The sequence below is a fragment of the Erpetoichthys calabaricus genome, chromosome 15 (genome assembly GCF_900747795.2).
Source record: "Erpetoichthys calabaricus chromosome 15, fErpCal1.3, whole genome shotgun sequence".
In the NCBI taxonomy this organism is placed as follows: Eukaryota; Metazoa; Chordata; class Cladistia; order Polypteriformes; family Polypteridae; genus Erpetoichthys; species Erpetoichthys calabaricus.
The window spans coordinates 87179802-87204841 of NC_041408.2; positions in this window are offsets into that span (position 1 = coordinate 87179802).

Below are 25040 nucleotides of genomic sequence, written 5' to 3' on the forward strand. Positions count from 1 at the left end.
ACACCGCTTAAGCTAATAAAGAAAAAGGAGATGTCTTTTCAATAGAGAGAGCACAATATGAGATAGATGGAAGGAAGACAAATGAAAGGTGTTTTATTAAAAAGATAGACTGTGTGACCTGTAAGGGGAGCTCCCGAAAAACACATACACAATGACACAAGTCCAGTTACAAATAAAAAAGGGTTTATTAACCAAAAGATTTCTTATACGTCATGTAGCCACAAATGCTGTCTTCTTCTCCTCTCTCTTTCTCTCTTTTTATTGCTCCACTCCTACCAGGTGAGTGTTGTCCAGCTCTCTCCTGACTCCGAATCGTCTTGATGAGGTTGAGGGGCTTCCTTTATCTTAGACCCGGGAGTACTTCTTGGGACAGGACGTAGAATGATGGAAACACTTCCAGGTTGGGCAGGAGTCCCCAAGAGTAGGGATCACAAATCCTCACAGCACCTTCTGGTGGCTCCCCCGAAACCCCCAGGACCCAACAAGGCTTCCCCAAACGACTACAGTTCTCAGTGTGCCTTGTGGGTATCCAAAATGGTAGCAATGCCCAGGGGTGCTGTCATCATAACATATTGGAGGAGCCATGTACCCCTTGCCAGTTGTTTCCCCAGGTGCTTCTATCACACTGGAATTCAGGCTGGGTATTGTTCCTTGATTCAACCCTGCCTGGATGCCAGCATACCCAGTTCCAAACTGGCATCTTCTGCCATCTTCCTGGCTAAGTCCAGTAACATTCTGCTGCTGTCGAGGTAAGGGACTTTTACTCATCCAAGCCAGGATGCCTGCTCCTGAAAGACACTATATTACATAGATAGATAGAAAGGCACTATATAATATACAGAGATAGAATACAGATACAGATTTCAAAAGAACTATATAATACTGTGAATAGATAATAAAAGGCACTATATGATAGATAGATAGATAGATAGATAGATAGATAGATAGATAGATAGATAGATAGATAGATAGATAGATAGATAGATAGATAGATAGATAGATAGATAGATAGATAGATAGATAGAAAGGCACTGTATAATATAGAGATAGATTTCAAAGGCACTACAGTATATGATAGATAGAAAGGCACTATATAATATACAGAGATAGAATACAGATACAGATTTCAAAAGCACTATATAATACTGTAAATAGATAATAAAAGGCACTGTATAATATACAGAGATAGAATACAGATACAGATTTCAAAAGCACAATATAATACTGTAAATAGATAATAAAAGGCACTTTATGATTGATAGATAGAAAGGCACTGTATAATATAGAGATAGATTTCAAAGGCACCATATAATAGATAGATAAAAAGGTGCTGTATAATTTAGATACAAATTTCAAAGACACTATATGATAGATATTAAAAGGCACTATATAATACATAGATACAAAAAAGGCACTATATAATACAATAATCCCTCCCTATATCGCGCTTTGACTTTCGCGGCTTCCCTCTATCGCAGATTTTATATGTAAGCATATTTAAATATATATCACAGATTTTTCGCTGTTTCGTGGGTTTCAGTGGACAATGGGTCTTTTAGTTTCTGGTACATGCTTCCTCAGTTGGTTTGCCCAGTTGATTTCATACAAGGGACGCTATTGGCAGATGGCTGAGAAGCTACCCAACCAGAGCGCGTATTACGTATTAAATAAAACTCCTCAAATATATTGTGAGCACGGGGGCTGTTTGCACCCGTAGAGGATACGGCCGCTCCTCAAAAAACGCTGAAGGATTACCTTCACATTGCTCCCTTCTTTGCTGGGCTTACTTGTGGTTGCTTTGTTGCGCGATATGCTTCCCGCACGGTCTTCACATACTTAAAAGCTCGAACAGCACCAATCGGTTTTTGATTGTTTGCTTTTCTCTCTCTCTCACTGACATTCTCTGCTCCTGACGCGCACTCCTTTGAAGAGGAAGATATGTTTGCATTCTTTTAATTGTGAGACTGAACTGCCATCTCTGTCTTGTCATGGAGCACAGTTTAAACTTTTGAAAAAGAGACAAATGTTTGTTTGCAGTGTTTGAATAACGTTCCTGTCTCTCTACAACCTCCTGTGTTTCTGTGCAAATCTGTGACCCAAGCATGACAATATAAAAATAACCAAATAAACATATGGTTTATACTTCGTAGATTTTCACCTTTTGCGGGGGGTTCTGGAATGCAACCCCCACTGTATTAGAGATAGATCGTGTAATAAGGCGCTATATTGCGCCTGACCTGGCACAGACTCGCACGGAGGCACATGTAAAAACAACACAAAGAAAACCTTTATTTTCTTTACCTGTGGGGCACAACACAGTCCAAAATAGCACCAGTACAAAAAACACACTCCTCTCTGGAACCACCACTCCTCCCGTCAAGCTTCGTCCTCCTCCTCCCGACTCTGGCCACTGAGTAGTGCTTGCTGGTCCCTTTTATAGCCCACCCAGAAGTGCTCCAGGTGTTGCACTTCCGGGTGGGACTGAAGACTCAGGGACCCATGCAGTACCCCCTGGTGGCCACCCCAGATCCCAAAAGGGCTGTGGAGAACTCCATCTCCCATGGAGCCCTGCGGGAAGCTGAGGCACCACCGTCAGCCAGGGAGGCTGCCACCAAGTGTCCTGGGGGAGGTATTGAGCAGCCCATGATTGCTCCCCCCGGAACATACGTCGAAAGGGCGTCCCAAGCCAGGTATGGGACCCAGCCGTCTGCCACAATCGATAGATATCAAAGGAACTATATTATAGATAATAAAAGGCACTATAATAGAAAGATATATAGTGCCTTTCTATCTATCTAATATAGAGTATATCTAATATTTCAAAAGCACTATTTAATAGATAGATAGATAATAGCCTTTTTTTAAATTATTTTTATTAAATTTTTCAGGTACAAGTTGGCGACACCCCTCACTAACTCCCTGGTATAACACCTCTACAAGGATAAATACAAAGCAGTAGGAGTAGACCCAAAGCAGGGCCCATTCCTGGACGGGGCACCTGTCTATTAGAATTGCCCGCTCACCCACATAGCGACACTGACTCCCACTTGGGCCGGTTTACTGTTGCCAGTTGACATAACCTAACCTACACTACAAGTTACAGAAATGTTCCATGTCTGTGATTTCTGATGTGAGATTTTGACATGCCAGGCCATTTTTATTATTTTTTTTGTATACAAGTGACTCTGAGCAGCTGTCCTCCTCTGTCCTCAGTCTGAAGTGCCTGTGCAGATGGGGTGAGAGCCGTGCCGTCTGACAAAGGGCTGCGTAGAGCGACTGCCTCTCTCTTTGACTCGCCTGCTTTGAAGCCGTACTTCAGATTCCTTTCTTGTTAGTTTTCCTATCTCCCCTCGGTGATATCTGAAGGCCGGTAAAAGGTTGTGCTTGTTCAGATGCCATCGTGTCATCTCTCTTTCCACTGAGGTTAGAGCGATTGGCCCACTGTTCTCTTGCACTGAACTTGCGAAACCATCGACAGGCAGAAATCCATTTGACATTTTTTTGTATCCAAGAAGTAAAAAATAAATATACAGTACTGTGAAAAAATGCATTAAACAAAGAATGCTTTCAGAAATATAAATAATCATTGTTTATTGTTACCAATTTACAAAATGCAAAGTGAGCGAACAAAAGACAAATCTAAATCAAATCAATATTTGGTGTTACAGTAATCCCTCGCTATATCGCGCTTCGCCTTTCGCGGCTTCACTCTATCGCAGATTTTATATGTAAGCATATTTAAATATATATCGCGGATTTCTGCGGACAATGGGTCTTTTAATTTCTGGTACATGCTTCCTCAGTTGGTTTGCCCAGTTGATTTCATACAAGGGACGCTATTGGCAGATGGCTGAAAAGCTACCCAGCTTACTTTTCTCTCTCTCTCTCTTGCGCTGACTTTCTCTGATCCTGACGTAGGGGGATTGAGCAGGGGGGCTGTTCGCACACATAGACGATATGGACGCTCGTCTAAAAATGCTGAAAGATTATCTTCACGTTGCTACCTTCTGTGCAGCTGCTTCGTGAAGCGACATGCTGCACGGTGCTTAGCATACTTAAAAGCTCGAAGGGCACGTATTGATTATTGATTGTTTGTTTTTCTCTGTGTCTCTCTCTCTGCTCCTGACGGAGGGGGTGTGAGCTGCTGCCTTCATTGTAACTGCTTTGTGCCGCTGTGCTTCACATACTTAAAAGCCAAACAGCCCTATTGATTTGTTTGCTTTCCAGTCTCTTTCTGACAGTCTCTGCTCCTGACGCGCACTCCTTTGAAGAGGAAGATATGTTTGCATTCTTTTAATTGTGAGACTGAACTGTCATCTCTGTCTTGTCATGGAGCACAGTTTAAAGTTTTGAAAAAGAGACAAATGTTTGTTTGCAGTGTTTGAATAACGTTCCTGTCTCTCTACAACCTCCTGTGTTTCTGTGCAAATCTGTGACCCAAGCATGACAATATAAAAATAACCAAATAAACATATGGTTTCTACTTCGCGGATTTTCACCTTTCGCGGGGATGGTCTGGAATGCAACCCCCGTGATGGAGGAGGGATTACTGTACTACCTTTTGCCTTCAAACCAGCATCAATTCTTCTAGGTCCACTTGCACAAAGTCAGGGATTTTGTAGGATTCTAGCCAGGTGTCTGATCAACCAATTCTACCAAACAGGTGCTAATGATCATCAATGTCACACGTAGGTTGAAACACAGTCATTAACTGAAACAGAAACAGCTGTGTAGGAGGCTTCAAACTGGGTGAGGAACAGCCAAACTCTGCTACCAAGGTGAGGTTGTGGAAGACAGTTTCATGTCATGGCAAGATTGAGCACAGCAACAAGACACAAGGTAGTTCTACTGCATCAGCAAGGTCTCTCCCAGACAAAGATTTCAAAGCAGACTGGGGTTTCAAGATGTGCTGTCCAAGCTCTTTTGAAGAAGCACAAAGAAACGAGCAACGTTGACGATTGTAGACGCAGTGGTCGGCCAAGGAAACTTAGTGCAGTAGATGAAAGACACATCAAGCTTATTACCCTTCGAAATCAGAAGATGTCCAGCAGTGCCATCAGCTCAGAACTGGCAGACCCAGGTACACCCATCTACTGTCTGGAGAAGTCTGGCCAGAAGTGGTCTTCATGGAAGAGCTGCAGCCAAAAAGCCATACCTCCGATGTGGAAACAAGGCCAAGCAACTCAAGTATGCACGAAAACATAGGAACTGGGGTGCAGAAAAATGGCAGCAGGTGCTCTGGACTGATGAGGCAAAATTTGAAATATTTGGCTGTAGCAGAAGGCAGTTTGTTCATTGAAGGGCTGGAGAGCGGTACAATAATGAGTGTCTGCAGGCAACAGTGAAGCATGGTGGAGGTTCCATGAATGTTTGGGGCTGCATTTCTGCAAATGGAGTTGGAGATTTGGTCAGGATTAATGGTGTTCTCAATGCTGAGAAATAACAGGTAGATACTTATCCATCATGCAATACCATCAGGGAGGCGTATGATTGGCCCCAAATTTATTCTGCAGCAGGACAACAACCCCAAACATACAGCCAAAGTCATTAAGAACTATCTTCAGCGTAAAGAAGAACAAGAAGTCCTGGAAGTGATGGTATGGCCCCCACAGAGCCCTGATCTCAACATCATTGAGTGTGTCTGGGATTACATGAAGAGACAGAAGGATGTGAGGAAGCCTACATCCACAGAAGATCTGGGGTTAGTTCTCCAAGATGTTTGGAACAACCTACCAGCCGAGTTCCTTCAAAAACTGTGTGCAAGTGTACCTAGATGAACTGATGCTGTTTTGAAGGCAAAGGGTGGTCACACCAAATATTGATTTGATTTAGATTTCTCTTTTGTTCATTCACTGCATTGTGTTGATTGATGAAAATAAATGATTAACACTTCCATTTTGGAAAGCATTCTTTGTTTACAGCATTTTTTTCACACCTGCCTAAAACTTTTGCACAGTACTGTACATTAAAAAAAAAAAATCTCTGAAGTTCTAAAGAATTAGAAGTCAATGCAGAAGTAGTCTTAGGTAATAACACTTCATAAATAAATACATTGCTACATAATTAAAGTCTGAAAACCCACCTAATCCAAATGCAGTGTTCACAAGGCAGGTGCCACTCTGTTTCAGCTTTAAACAAAATGAAGCTACACGTCCATTTAGTAATTTCAGAACATAATGAAAGGCAGGTTTCTTTCATTAATTTCCATTAATCCTTTAATTCAATTATTTCCTTTAATAAATTATCAGCGTCCCGAGAACTTGCAGGCTCAGAGTGGGTTGATTGCCGTGTTTGGCTAATCACGCCCTAGCGTGCGAAAACGAGCGGATGTGGAATATGAGCCGGACACAGACAGGCAGACACGTTTTAAGTACCCCACACACGTTTATTGTGGTCTTCCATCTCTATACACAACAATGCTCTCTTCACAGACCCCAATACCCCGCAGTTCGGGCCAACACAATGCCTTATCTTCAGACCGCCTCCTTCTTTCTTTCTGAGACCTCGTCCTCTCTTCTCTCCCGACTCAAGTCATCCTCTGAAGGGAGGCGGCCCATTTTATGTTCCCTCGGATGTGCTCCAGGTGTGTCCCCGGCAATCTCCCACCGACATGCCCCAGTGTGGCGGAAGTGCCGGCTGTATCCCCGGAAGCACTCCGGGTCTCCCTGCTTTTCTTCCCCACAGCACTTCCGGGTGTGGCAGAAGTGCTGAGGTCCAGGGTCCTACAGGTATTGGGGTGCCCCCTGGCGGTGACCACGGGCCCCTACAGGGTTGAGCTTCCCAGCTCTGTACCCATGGCCCCCAGGGTGGTCGCCCCCTCGAGGTCTGGAGGAGGGCTTGGTTTTCTAGGGCGTCCCGGCTGGGTAACACCGCCATCCGGGTACCGCCCTTTGCGGATTCTCTTTAGATTTTGTAATTTATTCTACAATTTTCAGTGGATTCAGAAACTATTCGGACCTCTTTCACTTTTTACACATTTTGTTTTGTCACAGCCTGTGAGAAGTGGTCCGTGGCGTAGGACGGGTCTTTAAATAAATTATCAGCGTCCCGAGAACTTGCAGACTCAGAGTGGGTTGATTGCCATGTTTGGCTAATCACGCCCTAGCGTGCGAAAATGAGCGGATCAGTCAGGTGCCGCATTCACGTCTCGGAGTGGGCAGAGATCACATTTGCGCCCAATCAAGACAAAATAAGAGGAACCTACACGCCTGAGAGGGACAGGTGGAAAGAAAGGAAGGGAGGTTCAAGATGGGAGAACGAAGGTCGGACTGGGAGACACCAGTGTGTGAGGGGTTGGAAGCAGGCAGCCAGAAGGAGAGCCTCTCGGAGGAGTAGATACTCAGGGGGCTTTAGAGCGCCATTCGTTGGGGCATTTTTTGGGGTAGCCCATCGCTCGCTGTTGTATACGCAAACAGAAGAAAATGGGAAACGGAGAAAGGGAAATCATTGGCGCATACGAATCAGAAGGGAAACTGGCTGGCAGTGTTTTTGTTCACCACCAGAGTGTGTGGTCATGAACAGATGCAAAATTTTGGATTGCAATCCGATTTGTACGAGTTCGGAAACGTTTGTGACTAGAGGTTCTACTGTACATACTAAAGGCTCTGTAAATCCTGGGGGGACGGGTTAGAGCGCAGGGTCAGCCACTGTATGGTTACCCGGCACAATTTTCAGGTTAAGGGTCTTGCTCAAGGGCCCAATGGAGTAGGATCCCCTGTGGCAGTGATGGGATTAACAACAGCAAACCTTCCAGATACCAGCGCACACCCTTAGCCTCACAGCCACCACTCTGCCTTATATACAGGTGCTGGTCATAAAATTAGAATATCATGACAAAGTTGATTTATTTCAGTAATTCCATTCAAAAAGTGAAACTTGTATATTAGATTCATTCATTACACACAGACTGATGTATTTCAAATGTTTATTTCTTTTAATTTTGATGATTATAACTGACAACTAATGAAAGTCCCAAATTCAGTATCTCGGAAAATTAGAATATTGTGAAAAGGTTCAATATTGAAGACACCTGGTGCCGCACTCTAATCAGCTAATTAACTCAAAAGCCTTTAAATGGTCTCTCAGTCGAGTTCTGTAGGCTACACAATCATGGGGAAGACTGCTGACTTGACAGTTGTCCAAAAGACGACCATTGACACCTTGCACAAGGAGGGCAAGACACAAAAGGTCATTGCTAAAGAGGCTGGCTGTTCACAGAGCTCTGTGTCCAAACACATTAATAGAGAGGCGAAGGGAAGGACAAGATGTGGTAGAAAAAAGTGTACAAGCAATAGGGATAAGCGCACCCTGGAGAGGATTGTGAAACAAAACCCATTCAAAAATGTGGGGGAGATTCACAAAGAGTGGACTGCAGCTGGAGTCAGTGCTTCAAGAACCACCACACACAGACGTATGTAGGACATGGGTTTCAGCTGTCGCATTCCTTGTGTCAAGCCACTATTGAACAAGAGACAGCGTCAGAAGCGTCTCGCCTTTGGACTGCTGCTGAGTGGTCCAAAGTTATGTTCTCTGATGAAAGTAAATTTTGCATTTCCTTTGGAAATCAAGGTCCCAGAGTCTGGAGGAAGAGAGGAGAGGCACAGAATCCACGTTGCTTGAGGTCCAGTGTAAAGCTTCCACAGTCAGTGATGGTTTGGGGTGCCATGTCATTTGCTGGTGTTGGTCCATTGTGTTTTCTGAGGTCCAAGGTCAACACAGCCGTCTACCAGGAAGTTTTAGAGCACTTCATGCTTCCTGCTGCTGACGAACTTTATGGAGATGCAGATTTCATTTTCCAACAGGACCTGGCACCTGCACACAGTGCCAAAGCTACCAGTACCTGGTTTAAGGACCATGGTATCCCTGTTCTTGATTGGCCAGCAAACTTGCCTGACCTTAACCCCTTTGAAAATCTATGGGGTATTGTGAAGAGGAAGATGCAATACGCCAGACCCAACAATTCAGAAGAGCTGAAGGCCACTATCAGAGCAACATGGGCTCTCATAACACCTGAGCAGTGCCACAGACTGATCGACTCCATGCCACGCCGCATTGCTGCAGTAATCCAGGCCAAAGGAGCCCCAACTAAATATTGAGTGCTGTACAGGCTCATACTTTTCATGTTCATACCTTTCAGTTGGCCAACATTTCTAAAAATCCTTTTTTTGCATTGGTCTTAATTGATATTCTAATTTTCCGAGATACTGAATTTGGGACTTTCATTAGTTGTCAGTTATAATCATCAACATTAAAAGAAATAAACATTTGAAATACATCAGTCTGTGTGTAATGAATGAATCTAATATACAAGTTTCACTTTTTGAATGGAATTACTGAAATAAATCAACTTTGTCATGATATTCTAATTTTATGACCAGCAACTATATAATATCCCCGAGTTATATTATAATCAGGCAGGTCATTACTGTGTAATTATTATTGCATGTCCACTTAATTAGCGGGCACTTAATATTAAGTGTCATCATGTTATCTCATTATTGTCCTTGTTGCTCTCATTTGTTGCTCCATACAGTATTTGTATTCCTATTCATTCTAAATGGTCAGGCCAGACAGAGGAGTTTGTTCTTCTTTTTATTTTATTCTTTTTATTGACACTTCTTTTTTCGTTTGTTACCCTTATAAGGTGTACCTGCCCTCCTGGATGGATGGGCACCGATTGCTCCCAAGATGTCAACGAATGCCAGCCTAACCCTTGCCTCAATGGAGCCACATGTATTGAATCAGCCATTCCCGGGAAATTCCAGTGCTTATGCCAGCCATCTTTCACCGGTGATTTGTGTAACGAAGACTACAATCCTTGTGACATTCAGCACAGTCCATGCATGCACAACTCAACATGCCTGACACAAATCAATGGGACAGCGGCATGCGTCTGTCAGAATGGTAAGACAAAATATGGCGTCTGACTGCTGAAAAGACAAAGTGCCGCGATAATAGGTGGATTTCTATTAAGGTTTATGGTTGGAGTGATACGCTAAAACGGCAAGTGGATGTGTATGAATGTTTTATGGATTATGAAACCATATTTTAAAGATAAAAGAAGTTAATAACCTCTGTCTATTACTTTCTCACACTTGGTATGGAGATTAGAAGTGTCCATAATACTAAGCATCCTCTTTACAGACAGGTGTATCTTATAAGAGGGAGGTCATGTTTTATCAATATGCTGGAATTCTATGAGGAAGCAACAAAAGAATACGATCAGAGTGACGCTTATGATGTTATTTATCGCGACTTTCGGAAAGCATTTGATAAGATGGCACATGAGAGGTTGGGCATCAAACTGAAAGAAGTGGCAGATCAGGGTGAGGTGTGTAGATGGGGGCAGATGGGCAGCTGAGGGTGATGGCGCGAGGAGCCTTCTCAGAATTGGCTGAAGTAAAGAGTGGTGTCCAGCAGGGGTCAGTGCTGGGGCCGCTGCTATATTTAATATACACTGCTCAAAACAATGAAAGGACCACTTTTTAATGAGAGTATAGCATCAAGTCAGTGAAACTTGTGGGCTATTGATCTGGTCAGTTAAGTAGCAATGGGGCTTGTTCATCAGTTTCAGCAGCTTTGGTGCACTAGAGGGGCAACAATGAGACGACCCCCAAAACAGGAATGAATGGTTTAACAGGTGGAGGGAGGCCACGGACATTTTTCCCTCCTCATCTGTTTTGTCACTCATTTTGCATTTGGCCACGGTCAGTGTCACTACTGGTAGCACGAGGCCATACCTGGACTCTACAGAGCTGGCACAGATAGTCTAACTTCTCCAGGATGGCAGGCACATCAATACGTGCCATTGCCAGAAGGTTTGCTGTGTCTCCCAGCACAGTCTCAATGGCATGGAGGAGATTCCAGGAGACAGGCAGTTAGTTACTCGAGGAGAGCTGGACAGGGCCCCTTGTAGAAGGTCCTTAACCCATCAGCAGGACCCACCGGCAAGGAGGAACAGGATGAGCACTGCCAGAGCCTACAAAATAACCTCCAGCAGGCAGGCAGGCCACTGGTGTGAATGTCTCTGACCAAACAATCAGAAACAGACTTCATGAGGGTGGCCTGAGGGCCCGACAATGTCCTCTAGTGCAGGGGTGTCGAACTCCAGGCCTGGAGGGCCGCAGTGGCTGCAGGTTTTCATTCTAACCCTTTTCCTAATCAGTGATCAGTTTTCACTGCTAATTAACTCCTTTTCACTTCATTTTAATAGCCCTGTTTTTAAGGATTCAGACCTCTGTATGTATTCCTTTCTTCATTAAATGACAGCCAAACAAAAATGAGATGTGAAATCGAGCCGACAGATGACCAGCTAAGCTGGAATTTCAAACTCCAATCACTTTCTTAATGAGAAGCCGATTCTTGCTGTTAATTAAACTCATTATTTAATTCCATGGCTTGTTGCTGCTCTCATTCTGCCACAGCAGACATTTCTAAAACTGTTGATTTTTCTGTTTTTTCTAAGAACACCATCAAAATGGTGACCCGAGAGAATCACTGAGACCTTCACCTTACTTTATTTTCCGATACTGTGTGATGGGCACAGGGGAGCTGGTCATGTGGCGCCTCGTTTTGCGTCTCATTATTGTTTGGCTACTAATTAAGGAAAAAGAGACGACCAAGAGGCCTGAGTCAAGTTAATTAAAACTAAGGCAAAAGAAGTTAATTAGCAGCAAAAAAAAAAATACAGGTCACTAATGAAGAAGAAAGTTAGAATGAAAACCTGCGGCCACTGCGGCCCTCCAGGACTGGAGTTCGACATCTGTGCTCTAGTGGGCACCGTGGAGCTCGACTGGCATTTGCCATAGAGTACGAGAATTGGCAGGTCCACCACTGGCACCCTGTGCTTTTCACAGATGAGAGCAGGTTCACCCTGAGCACATGTGACAGACATGAAAGGTTCTGGGGAAGCCGTGGAGAACGTTATGCTGCCTGTAACATCATGACCGGTTTGGTCGTCTGGGGAGGCCTATCCATGAAGGGACGCACAGACCTCTACAGGCTAGACAACGGCACCAAAGGACTGCCATTAGGTATCGGGATGAAATCCTTGGACCCATTGTCAGACCCTATGCTGGTGCAGTGGCTCCTGGGTTCCTTCTGGTGCACGACAATGCCCGGCCTCATGTGGCGAAAGGATGAAGGAATTGATAACATTGACTGGCCCCCACACTCTGCTCACCTGACCTCAATCCAATAGAACACCTCTAGGTGGGACATTATGTTTCGGCCCATCCGACGCCACCAGGTTGCACCTCAGACTGTCCAGGAACTCAGTGATGCCGTGGTCCAGATCTGGGAGGAGATCCCCAAGGACACCATCTGTCACCTCATTAGGACGTTGTCAGGCATACAAACTACTGAGTACGATTTGGAGTTGCTGCAATGACATTTCAGCCAAATGGACTCGCCTGCCTGCCTGCCTGCCACATCATTTTTTCCCTTTGATTTTCGGGGTGTCTTTCAATTCAGCCCTCTGTACGTTGGACCCTGGACCCCAGCACTTCCGCCACACCAGGAAGTGCTGGTGGGGAAGAAGAGAGGGAACACCTGGAGTGCTTCCGGGGAGACAGCCGGCACTTCCGCCACACTGGGGCGTGTCGGTGGAAGATTACCGGTGCACACCTGGAGCACATCCGGGTATGGATAAAAGGGGCCGTCTCCATTCGAGGCTGGAGTTGGGTGGAAGCAGGACGAGGTCAGAGAGAAAGAGAGAAGGAGACGGTCCGAAGAGGAGACAGTGTGGTTGGCCTGGACTTTGGGGAAGATTGGGGTTTGTGGAGCACTTAAAGACTTAAATAGTGTTAAATAGAGCACTTAAATAATAGTAATAGTGTAAATAAACGTGTGGTGGTGCAAAAGAACATGTCTGCCTGTCTGTGTCCGGGGCTTGTTCCACTATAATATATATATATATATATATTGTAAAAGGCGCCCGACCCGGCACAGACTCCGGCAGAGGCACGTACTTAAATAAAAGACTTTTTTATTTCTCTTCAGCCGTGTGGCACGCCTTCCCCGTGTCCCACAGGCCCAACACAGTCCCAAAAGCACTTCAATATATAGCACAACAAACCACACTTCTTCTCTCCCACCACTCCACCACAAGCTTCGTCCTCCTTCCTCCCAACTCTGGCTCTCTCGAGTGGTGGTGGCTGGCCTTTTTTATACCCCACCCGGAAGCGTGCCAGGTGCTTGATTACCTGGCCCTAATTGACCTTCCGGGTGGGGCTGACGAGTCGACCAGCTGGGCTGGAAAGTCCATGCAGCTCCCCCTGGCGGCCATTCAAGCCCCCAACCAGGCTGTGGAGGACTCCATCTCCCATGGAGCCTTGCGCCAGGTTGGGGAATCATCGTCCACCAGGGAGGCTGCCACCAAGCGTCCCGGGGGAGGTACTGAGCTGTCCATGGTGGCTCCCCTGGAACAGATGCAGCAGGGGCGTCCTTGCCGGGCATGGGACCCGGCTGTCCTTCACAATATATATATATATATATATATATATATATATATATATATATAATTAGGGGGTTCCCCTTGCTTGTTTTGCTCACCAACCCTCCCGGCCTGCGCTACATGCCAGTCACTTTGCATTTCTGCCACTCGCGTTGTGAAGAGTGGAGCTGAACGCACCCCCCATGGAGATGCTTTCTTCCTCCGAAACCCCCTCTTAAACGGCGATACAATGGGAAACAAATACAGTTTTATTTTTTTACCTCCTCTTTGCCCGATCAGCAGCTGGCTTTCTTGCTGCTGCTGCCGTGCTATGTGATCTGTATCTCACGCGGTGCTTCAAACATTTAAAAGCCTGTACAGCAGCTGTCCTACTCTTTGTCTTTTATTTCCGGACCCGGGCCTGGTTAAATCTCTTGGCACAAAGTCTCATCTCGCGGGACATGAGTTCTTGATATTTTTTAGTTTATAATTTAAAAATGGAATACTAATCTGAAAATCTAACAACATCACATTAAAGTTCGATAAATTCTGAAAAGAATGATACCAAACATATATATGTAGGTTTTAAAATAAGCCCAATTTAAAGCGTGACAAAAAAAGTCACATAAAAACATGACATAAAATCGTTGTACAAAATTGTTGCACTTTTAGGCTTAGGATTTTATATAGAGAGAGTAGATATATATATAAAGAAAGAAAGAACATTAAGGAAATTAACAGAAGTGCATTTAAAACTGAAGCCAAGATGGCCACCTTGTATGATTGTCTGCAGCAGAGGCCAAAAAGCACACATTCACTGTGGAGTCGCCTCTGCAGACACCAGTATAAAACAGTGCTAACAAAGATGGTAGAGCTTCCAGCTTTCAGTCCTCCTGGCAAGAAGAGGTGAGTCCAGGTGGATGGACACTGGAAGTGACATCATAGGTGTTTTAGCTGTCAATTATCCAGTCTACAGAAAGTGAGAGAGAGATGTTAAGACACCAACACTTGGTGTGGCGGTGGAATTGCAGTCACTAGATCCCTTCAGTTGTGTCTTATGTGCACACACGTGACAAGGACCCCTCTCTTAGTCCAGAGCCTTCATGTCAGGTGGTCCAGACCATGAAGTCATGAACCCGAGAAAGAGCATTGGCATGGAGAGATATCATAATATCTTGCACTTTCCATACTGCCCTCTGTGTTAACAAACTTCACAAGTGTGGACAATCAGCTAATTATTATTTATTACAAATTATTTTATTTATTACAAATAAAAACTGAATTATTACATTAGGACAAGTGCTGAATTAAGTAAATTAAATAGGATGAAATCAAACAAATCACTATTACCAGATAATAGTTACCCTCCAGTTCTTAAGGAGGTCAGTGTATAACGCTTCGACCTTTCCCAGCCGATATCGCTATACGTCACCACCGAAGATGGTGTATGTGAGTCGGATAGCAGGTCAACCTCAAAACACCCTCGGACCCCTTACTGCGACACTGATATGATACCTAATATAAATTAAACAGTCTCAGCACAATAACCGTAAGAAACAAACAAGGTGAAAATAACTCTATTAGATTAGTCTTACGTTTATAAAAAAAAAAACAACTATACAAACATAAATGGCGACAACCAAATTCGTGAACGCACCTCCCTCAACCCACCTCCCCACAAATACAGCATGTAAATAACTTGAGACCATATCTGGAGTATTGTGTGAAGTTCTGGTCACCACAGTACAAGAAAGACATAGCAGAGGAGAGCAACCAAGTGCATCTCAGAGCTTGAAGACGTCTCCAACTGTGACAGACTCAGAGGATTAGACCTGCTTAGTCTCAAGCAGAGGAGACTGTGTGAGGATCTCATCAAGGTATTTAAAATCATCAACGGTTGAACACACCGCTCAAGGAATGAGCTACAGAACATTTGGATCACTGGCAGGTAAAGCGACTTTCTTAGGATGATCCACAATATCTCGTACCTTCCATACTGCCCTCTGTGTTAACAAACTTCACAAGTGCGGACAATTGGCTAATTAACTTGAAGAAGGCAATCCAACTACAAACTGAACTCTGCTGAGGCCAAAATCAATTCAAATTAATTACAACAAAATGTACAGGCACAGACCACCAAAAGTGCAGTACAACAAAGTCAGGTGAATATACAAATGATTAACTGAAGCCATGTGTGACGATACTCTGTGGCATTCTGGAGAGTTCTTTAAGTAACATGTTAAAAGGACTGACATTCTGTCACTTGGGGGAGTAGCAAACACAGCACCTTCAGAAAGTCTTCAAACCCCCCCCCCCCCGCCCCCCTTCACTTTTCACACATTTTGCTGTGTTGTAGCCTTGTTCTAACATCATATAAATTAATTTGGTTTTCTTCCTCTCATCAAGCAACACTCAAGAATGAGTGGGAGAGATATCTGAGAAAGTCCAGGAAGAAGGGTTGAAGGGGCATGGGCAGGTAATGAGGAGAGACAGGGAATATGTGGGCAAAGGAGAGATGGGAATGGAAGGAAATAGGAAGAGAGGGGGGCCAAAGCTGAGGTGGATGAATAAAGTACAAGAGGATTGAAGGAAAGGGGTTTGACTGTGGACGAGGTGCAGGACCCAGCTGTATGGAGAGCGATTGATCAGGCACAGAATGACAAAACAAAAACAAGATTTTAGACATTTATTACAAATAAAAACTGAGTTATTACATTAGGACAAGTGCTGAATTAAGTAAATTAAATAGGATGAAATCAAACACATCACTATTACCAGATAATAGTTACCCTCCAGTTCTTAAGGAGGTCATTGTATAACGCTTCGACCTTTCCCAGCCGATATCGCTATACGTCACCACCGAAGACGGTGTATGTGAGTCGGATAGCAGGTCAACCTCAAAACACCTTCGGACACCTTCCTGCGACACTGACTGATATGATACCTAATATAAATTACACAGTCTCAGCACAATAACCGTAAGAAACAAACAAGGTGAAAATAACTGTATTAGATTAGTCTTACATATATAAAAAAAAAACAGCTATACAAACATAAATGGCGACAACCAAATTCGTGAACTCACCTCCCTCAACCCACCTCCCCACAAATACGGCATGTAAATAACTTGAAAGAGAAAAAAAACAAGCCTTCACCCCAGACAAACCCCAAAATCCAGGCAGTTTCCAGACACTTATAATAATATTAGTCCATTTTTCTTATTCTCTTTTTCCCCCCCAGAGTCTCCAAACGCTCTCTTAGCATCTTTAACTCTGCCACCTCCAGCTCTGTCTTCTGCTTTCTGGTCAGTGCCACCATCTCCAGCCCATGTAATATAGCTGGTCTCACTACCGTCCCGTAGACCTTCCCTTTCACTCTTGCTGTTACCCGTCTGTCACAAATCACTCCTGACGCTCTTCTCCACCCACTCCACCCTGCCTGCACTCTCTTCTTCACCTCTCTTCCACACTTCTCATTACTCCATACTTTATTTAAACTCAACCGTCTTCGCTAACTCTACTCCCCTCATCCTCACTATTCCACTGACCTCCCTCTCATTCACACACATGTATTCTGTCTTGGTGGTCCTACTGACCTTCATTCCTCTCCTCTCTAGAGCAGATCTCCACCCCTCCAGGGTCTCCTCAACCTGCTCCCTACTATTTCTAATCCTATCCATCCTTGTCACACCCAATGCAAATCCACGGGGAGAATATGCAAACTCCAAAAGGACAAGGACTGGGTGCAGATTTCTGATTTCCAGATGCTGTCTCCTTAAGGCAGGAGTGCTAACCCCCTTTGCTATCCAATTATTATTATTATTATCATTATTATTAATTTACAGCCGATAAATATTGTGCAGTCAACACGTACTTTATTTTTAAGTATATTAGAAAAGTGAAATGACGTTCTTGCAACTCCCACGTCTTATTACATTCCGTGCTGCCAGCCCCGTGAAAAGCACCGTTTTCAAGATTTACAGCTTTAGGCACATTACTGTAATTCTCTTTTCTCTCGTACAGTAAATTCTCCTGAAATCAACCATATGCAAAATGGAGATTACTTCTCACCAACATCTCCGCTGAGTTATTATCCAAACCATATTACTTATTAATTATATGGTACATTGGCAGTGACAAGTGTAAGTCAAACGAGTTTAGTGCCATCTGCAAAAAAAAAAAAAAGTATGATTCACAGTTGCATGACAAAGTGATGGAAAAATTGATTTCAGAAGTGACTTACATTCAAAGGAATACAAAGAATGAAATATTTTGACATGCCAGTGATGATGGGGTTTTATCACTTCTGTTTTTTATTAGCGCTTTGTGAATTTGAGAATGAGCCCCACTGTAAGTGACAGCCAGTTCAGAATGGTAATTTTTTAAAAAAGAGAAAAGAATAAAAAGCCCTGTTGTGTATGAGGGGTTAAAGGTTTGTGCAGTGTGTGACTTCAGTCTCGAGTCCGTCCATTTGGGTGTCCAGCAGGCTGCCGCGCTTTCGATTGAACACCTGCGGGATTAAATCTCATGTGCTTATGTAACCGTATTGTTCAATAAATGAACCGTGTGTGGCAGCTACCATGGGATTCAGAAAGTACTCTGACCCCTTCACTTTCTGCACACTTTACTGTGTTGTAGATTTCATTTGAAACGGATCAATTTGCCATTTGTGCCCACCAGTCTACATTCGTCTTCTGTTAAAGGGCACTTGAACTCCGTTCTCATAAACCGCGTGGCAGCCGTTCGCTACTGCTGTGCCACCGTGCCTCCCCAACAGTGCAAGTAGATTTAAAGGTGACTGTCTAGGTGCTGCTAGAATTCGTCACTTTGTTTTTTAAATGTAGATAGATAGATAGATAGACAGATAAGAAAGGCACTATATAATAGATAGATAGATAGATAGATAGATAGATAGATAGATAGATAGATAGATAGATAGATAGATAGATAGATAGATAGATAGATAGATAGATAGATAGATAGTGCCTTTCTTATCTATCTATCTAATAGATAGATAGATGAGAAAGATAGATAGATAGTGCCTTTCTTATCTATCTATCTGTCTAATAGATAGATAGATGAGAAAGGCACTATTTAATTAGTTAGATAGACAGATGAGAAAGGCACTATTTAATTAGTTAGATAGATAGATGAGAAAGGCACTATTTAATTAGATAGATAGATAGATAGTGCCTTTCTTATCTATCTATCTAATAGATAGATAGATGAGAAAGATAGATAGATAGTGCCTTTCTTATCTATCTATCTGTCTAATAGATAGATAGATGAGAAAGGCACTATTTAATTAGTTAGATAGATAGATGAGAAAGGCACTATTTAATTAGATAGATAGATAGATAGATAGATAGATAGATAGATAGATAGATAGATAGATAGATAGATAGATAGATAGATAGATAGATAGATAGATAGATAGATAGATAGATAGATAGATAGATAGATAGATAGATAGATAGATAGATAGATAGATACTTTATTAATCCCAAGGGGAAATTCACATACTGCAGTAGCAGCATACTGATAAAAAACAATATTAAATTAAAAAATGATAACAATGCAGGTATAACAGACAATAACTTTATATAATGTTAACGTTTACGGGTGGAACTGAAGAATCGCATAGTGTGGTGGAGGAACGATCTCCTCAGTCTGTCAGTGGAGCAGGACGGTGACAGCAGTCTGTCGCTGAAGCTGCTTCTCTGTCTGGAGATGATCCTGTTCAGTGGATGCAGTGGATTCTCCATGATTGACAGGAGTCTGCTCAGCGCCCGTCGCTCTGCCACGGATGTCAAGCTGTCCAGCTCCATGTCTACAATAGAACCTGCCTTCCTCACCAGTTTGTCCAGGCGTGAGGCGTCCCTCTTCTTTATGCTGCCTCCCCAGCACACCACTGCGTAGAAGAGGGTGCTCGCCATAACTGTCTAATAGAACATCTGCAGCATCTTATTGCAGATGTTGAAGGATGCCAGCCTTCTAAGGAAGTATAGTCGGCTCTGTCCTCTCTTGCACAGAGCATCAGTATTGGCAGTCCAGTCCAATTTATCATCCAGCTGCACTCCCAGGTATTGTATAGGTCTGCATCATCTGCACACAGTCACCTCTGATGATCCATGAGGGGCCTGAACCTCCTAAAATCCACCACCACCTCCTTGGTTTTGCTGGTGTTCAGTTGTAAGTGGTTTGAGTCGCACCATTTAACAAAGTCCTTGTTTAGGTTCCTATACTCCTCCTCCTGCCCACTCCTGATGCAGCCCATGATAGCAGTGTCGTCAGCGAACTTTTGCACGTGGCAGGACTCCAAGTTGTATTAGAAGTCTGATGTATATAGGCTGAACAGGACTGGAGAAAGTACAGTCCCCTGTGGTGCTCCTGTGTTGCTGACCACAATGTCAGACCAGCAGTTCCCGAGACGCACATACTGAGGTCTGTCTGTAAGATAGTCCATGATCCATGCCACCAGGTATGAATCTACTCCCAAGTCTATCAGCTTGTCCCTAAGGAGCAGAGGCTGGATGGTGGTGAAGGCGCTAGAGAAGTCCAGAAACACAATTCTTACAGCACCACTGCCTCTGTCCAAGTGGGAGAGGGATCGGTGTAGCATGTAGATGATGGCATCCTCCGTTCCCACCTTCTCCTGGTATGCAAACTGCAGAGGGTCGAGGGTGCGGCGGACCTGTGGCCTCAGGTGGTGAAGCAGCAGCCACTCCATGTGATGATCAAATATGATGTCCTGTCATTTATTTTTTATTTTTTTGAAGAATTACATAAAAGGGAACGTCCTTATCGAAGTATAGGTCAAAACGAAAAAACAAGACTCCAATGGGCCTAATTCATCTCCCATTTATATTTTATGTCAGTGCAAAAATAATTTGCTTGCTGTCTCTGTTGGATTCTGAGTGTTGCTCGCAACATTCCTCCAAAATTCGATTAAACAGTCTGTTTATCAAGCCTTGCCGAGTTTTGATTAAATTCATCATAACGGAACTGCAAAAGTTCATATTCCGAGACCCCTTAGGGTGAAGTAATGATTCATTTGTGGTAATTCAACACAATTATTTAAAGAAAGTGTGAAGGTTTTAAATAATTCTCCCTCTTTTAATAGAGGCGCACTAATGAAAAGAAAGCATCAGCCGGCATTAAGAGGAGAAATGCAGTCGTGAAATTCGATTCAATTTATCCATCCATTCGTCCATTTCTTAAAATGTTTATCCAGTGCAGGGTTAAGGGGAGATGGTGCCAACCCACTCATGCTGCTTGTGACAGGGTGAAGCTCCGAAAAGTCAAGACCCTCTTTACCCCGTTTCCTTGCTCTAGGGAATGTCAGACAGAGGGGGTGCGCCTTAGAGTCGGGATATACTGAACTCTTCTGTGCACACATCATGGCTGCCGCGTGTTCCCAGAGCTCTTTTGACGTGTCCTCTGAGAACATCATTGGAAATTACGGCAACGCTTGCAGTACCAGCAGAAATTTGGGTGGCAGTGCATTCGAGTTTTGGTACGTGACATCAGAATCGTTGCTCACTATCAACATGGCAGATCGCTTCGAGGTAGAGCTGAGCTTTCTCTGTATCAGGGAAAAGCCATTAAGTCCTCCTTTAATGCAGCGTAAATGGCGGGGCAGACCTCATTCACGATGTTGGAAAGTAACAACAACATTTATTTCTATAGCACCTTCTCATACAAAAGTGCTTTACAAGATGCTTTACAAGATGTTAGGCAATACTAATTAACAAAGAATAAAGCAAGGGGACTGATGGCCAGGGAGGACAGAACAAACAAGAAAAACTACAGACGGGTGGAGACACAAAAAAAAAACAAAATCAGCAGGGGTTCCAAGGCCACAAGACCACCCAGCACCCAGTGGGCATTCTACCTAACATCAATGATCTCAATCAGTCCTCATGGTTTTCAGGCTTCACGTGGAAGAATTAGACAATGAGGTCATGTGAACCTCTGGCCATCAGTCCATCAATGTAGGCACCACATGGTGCCCTGATCAGGTGGTGGTGGCGCAGATCACCACCACAGAAAACCAGATAAAGAACACGAGAGACAGTAAACCAAGCTTGAGATTGATGCCTGTTGGAAGATAACGTGGTGTGACGGCAAACCGCATCACAGCTTCAATACGGTGAGTCTACATGCTTCGAAGTTTTATGAACGGCTTGATGCGGTGAAGCAAATCATCAAACTTAAATGCTGAGAAGCAAATGGCTTCATGGTGCCATTTCTCGCATAGGCAGGAGAAGCGTCACGTATTCCCCCATCATATGATTGTGTGGCTAAGCAGAGCTCCAACGCTATTAAGTTTGCTGATGACACAGTGGTTTTAGGCCTCATTTCCAACAACGACGAGGAGGCCTATCTGGACGAGGAAGAAAACTCCGGCAGTGTGATGCCAGGGCTCATAACCTCTCATTGAGTGTCAACAAGACCAAGAAGCTTATGGTGGACTTCAGGCAGAAGCAGCAACATGATCCACAGCCCCATCAGCATAAATGGAGTTCCTGTTGAGGTGAGGGCTCAGCAGCTTCAAGTAGGTGGGTGTGTACATCACAGAGGAACTGACATGGACCAAGCACACACAAATTCACAGGTGGCGCAGTGGTAGTGCTGCTGCTTTGCAGTAAGGAGACTGTGGAAGATTGTGGGTTCGCTTCCCGGTTCCTCCCTGTGTGGATAGCTCTTTGAGTACTGAGAAAAGCGCTATATAAATGTAATGAATTATTATTATTATTATTAAACTCGGGTTCCGTGCAAAATCCCAATAACATGGAAGGAATAGCTGGAGAATGTCAGTCAGAACTGCATGTTCTTCCAGGCTGTGAGGTGGCAGCATCCTGTGGCTGGAGCACCCATGGATATACCAATAGGGCAGCCCGAATATTGTAGACTTGTTAGGGGGCACTGATCAGAGTAAGCATCCTTATCCAGAGTGGGGTCCCATGTGTCCTGGAAGCATTTCCAAATGTGAGTGGTCATGCCACTGGAAGTGCTCACCAGATCCGGCATAAAAGGAGCCAATTCTCTTCATTCAGGGTGTTCGGTCAAGTCTGTGGACAAAGCCTGAGAAGGTGTGGAGTGGAATGGTGTGAAACAAGAGGATGAAGAAAAGAAATGAAGATAAAGGAAAGAGATAGCAATAAGATTGTGTAATACAGCCCCAATTGCAAGGGAAGCCTTTGGCAAATATTTGTGTAAAATACACAGTAACTTCAGCCTGGAACAGTGGTGGAAAGTTGTGTCTAGAGAAGGGGTGTCAGGCCCAGCGCTCCCCTTGGTGGCCACAAAATGCTACGGCAAACATACAAGTATTTGTAAATCTACATACAGTCATATGAAAAAGTTTGGGAACCCCTCGTAATTCTTTGGATTTTTGTTTCTCATCGGCTGAGCTTTCAAAGTCGCAACTTCCTTTTAATATCTGACATGCCTTATGGACACAGTAGGATTTCAGCAGTGACATTAAGTATATTGGATTAACAGAAAATATGCAATATGCATCATAACAAAATTAGACAGGTGCATAAATGTGGGCACCCCAACAGATATGACATCAATACTTAGCTGAGCCTCCTTTTGTCCTCTAGACGCTGTCCTCTTATAGCCTGTGATGAGTGTCTGATTCTGGATGGAGGTATTGTTCACCATTCTTCATACAAAATCTCTCCAGTTCAATTTGATGGACAGCCTGCTTCAAATCATCCCATAGATTTTCGATGATATTCAAGTCAGGGGACTGTGACGGCCATTCCAGAACATTGTACTTCTCCCTCTGCATGAATGCCTTTGTAGATTTCCAACTGTGTTTTGGCTCATTGTCTTGTTGGAATATCCAACCCCACAACTTCATTGTGTCTGATGCTTGAACATTATCCTGAAGAATTTGTTGATATTGGGTTGAATTCATCTGACCCTCGACTTTAACAAGGGCCCCAGTCCCTGAACTAGCCACACAGCCCCACAGCATGATGGGACCTCCACCAAATTTGACAGTAGGTAGCAGGTGTTTGTCTTGGAATGCGGTGTTCTTCTTCCGCCATGCAAAGCGCTTTTTGTTCTGACCAAATAACTCCATTTTTGTCTCATCAGTCCAAAGCACTTTGCTCCCAAATGAATGTGGCTTGTCTAAATGAGCATTGGCATACAACATGCGACTCTGTTTGTGGTGTGAGTGCAGAAAGGGCTTCTTTCTCATCACCCCGCCATACAGATGTTCTTTGTGCAAATTGCACTGAATTGTAGAACGATGTACAGATACACCATCTGCAGCAAGATGTTCTTGCAGGTCTTTGGAGGTGATCTGTGGGTTGTCTGTCACCATTCTCACAATCCTGTTCATATGCCACTCCTGTATTTTTCTTGGCCTGCCAGACCTGCTGGGTTTAACAGCAACTGTGCCTGTGGCCTTCCATTTCCTGATCCCATTCCTTACAATTGAAACTGACAGTTTAAACCTCTCAGATGGCTTTTTGTAGCCTTCCCCTAAACCATGAGACTCAACAATCTTTGTTTTCAGATCTTTGGAGAGTTGCTTTGAGGATCCCATGCTGTCACTCTTCAGAGGAGAGTCAAAGGGAAGGAAGCACAACTTGTAATTGACCACCTTAAATACCTTTATATCTCAGGATTGGACACACCTGTCTATGAAGTTCAAGTCTTAACAAGCTAATCAACCAATTTGGTGTTGTAAGTAATCAGCATTGAGCAGTGACAGGCATTCAAATCAGCAAAATGACAAGGGAACCCACATTTGTGCAGAGCCAGTTTTTCACATTTGATTTAATTTCATACAACTAAATACTGCTACACTAAAAATCTTTGTTCAGAAAACACAGCAGTACTCAGATGTTCCTAGGAAATGAAAGACATACCACTGTTATATTTATTGTTGAAAGGACAGTCAATTATTATGCAGGCTGAGAGGGGGTCCCAAAATTTTTCATATGACTGTATATATAAAAATCAATGTACGTGTGTGTGTGTATGTTTGTATTTTCCAGCATCACTTCCGAACGGCTGGAGTGATTTACATGTTTCTACTGTAAGCTGAAATCAGCCCTAACCCACCCCCTTCTGGGTAGGTTGGGGGGTGATCTTGCGGTCTTGTATGCATGTTATCATCCAGTTGACACTCGGAACGACCACCGGAGGGTGAACTGGAGATGGCTGCCAGCATTCTTTATGTTTGAGCAGCACCACTGCGCCCCTGTTGCTTTTGAAATTCAATAGAGTTGGCCAGTTCTGAACGTCAACTGGATGATAACATACATACAAGACCGCAAGACAAGGACATTAGTGAGTCTTCATTCTTTGTTAATTTATTTTTATTTTTAAAGTTGTGTTTTTTTTAGATAGATAGATAGATAGATAGATAGATAGATAGATAGATAGATAGATAGATAGATAGATAGATAGATAGATAGATAGATAGATAGATACTTTATTAATCCCAAGGGGATATTCACATACTCCAGCAGCAGCATACTGATAAAAAACAATATTAAATTAAAGAGTGATAATAATGCAGGTATAACAGACAATAACTTTGTATAATGTTAACGTTTACCCCCCCCCCCCCCCCGGGT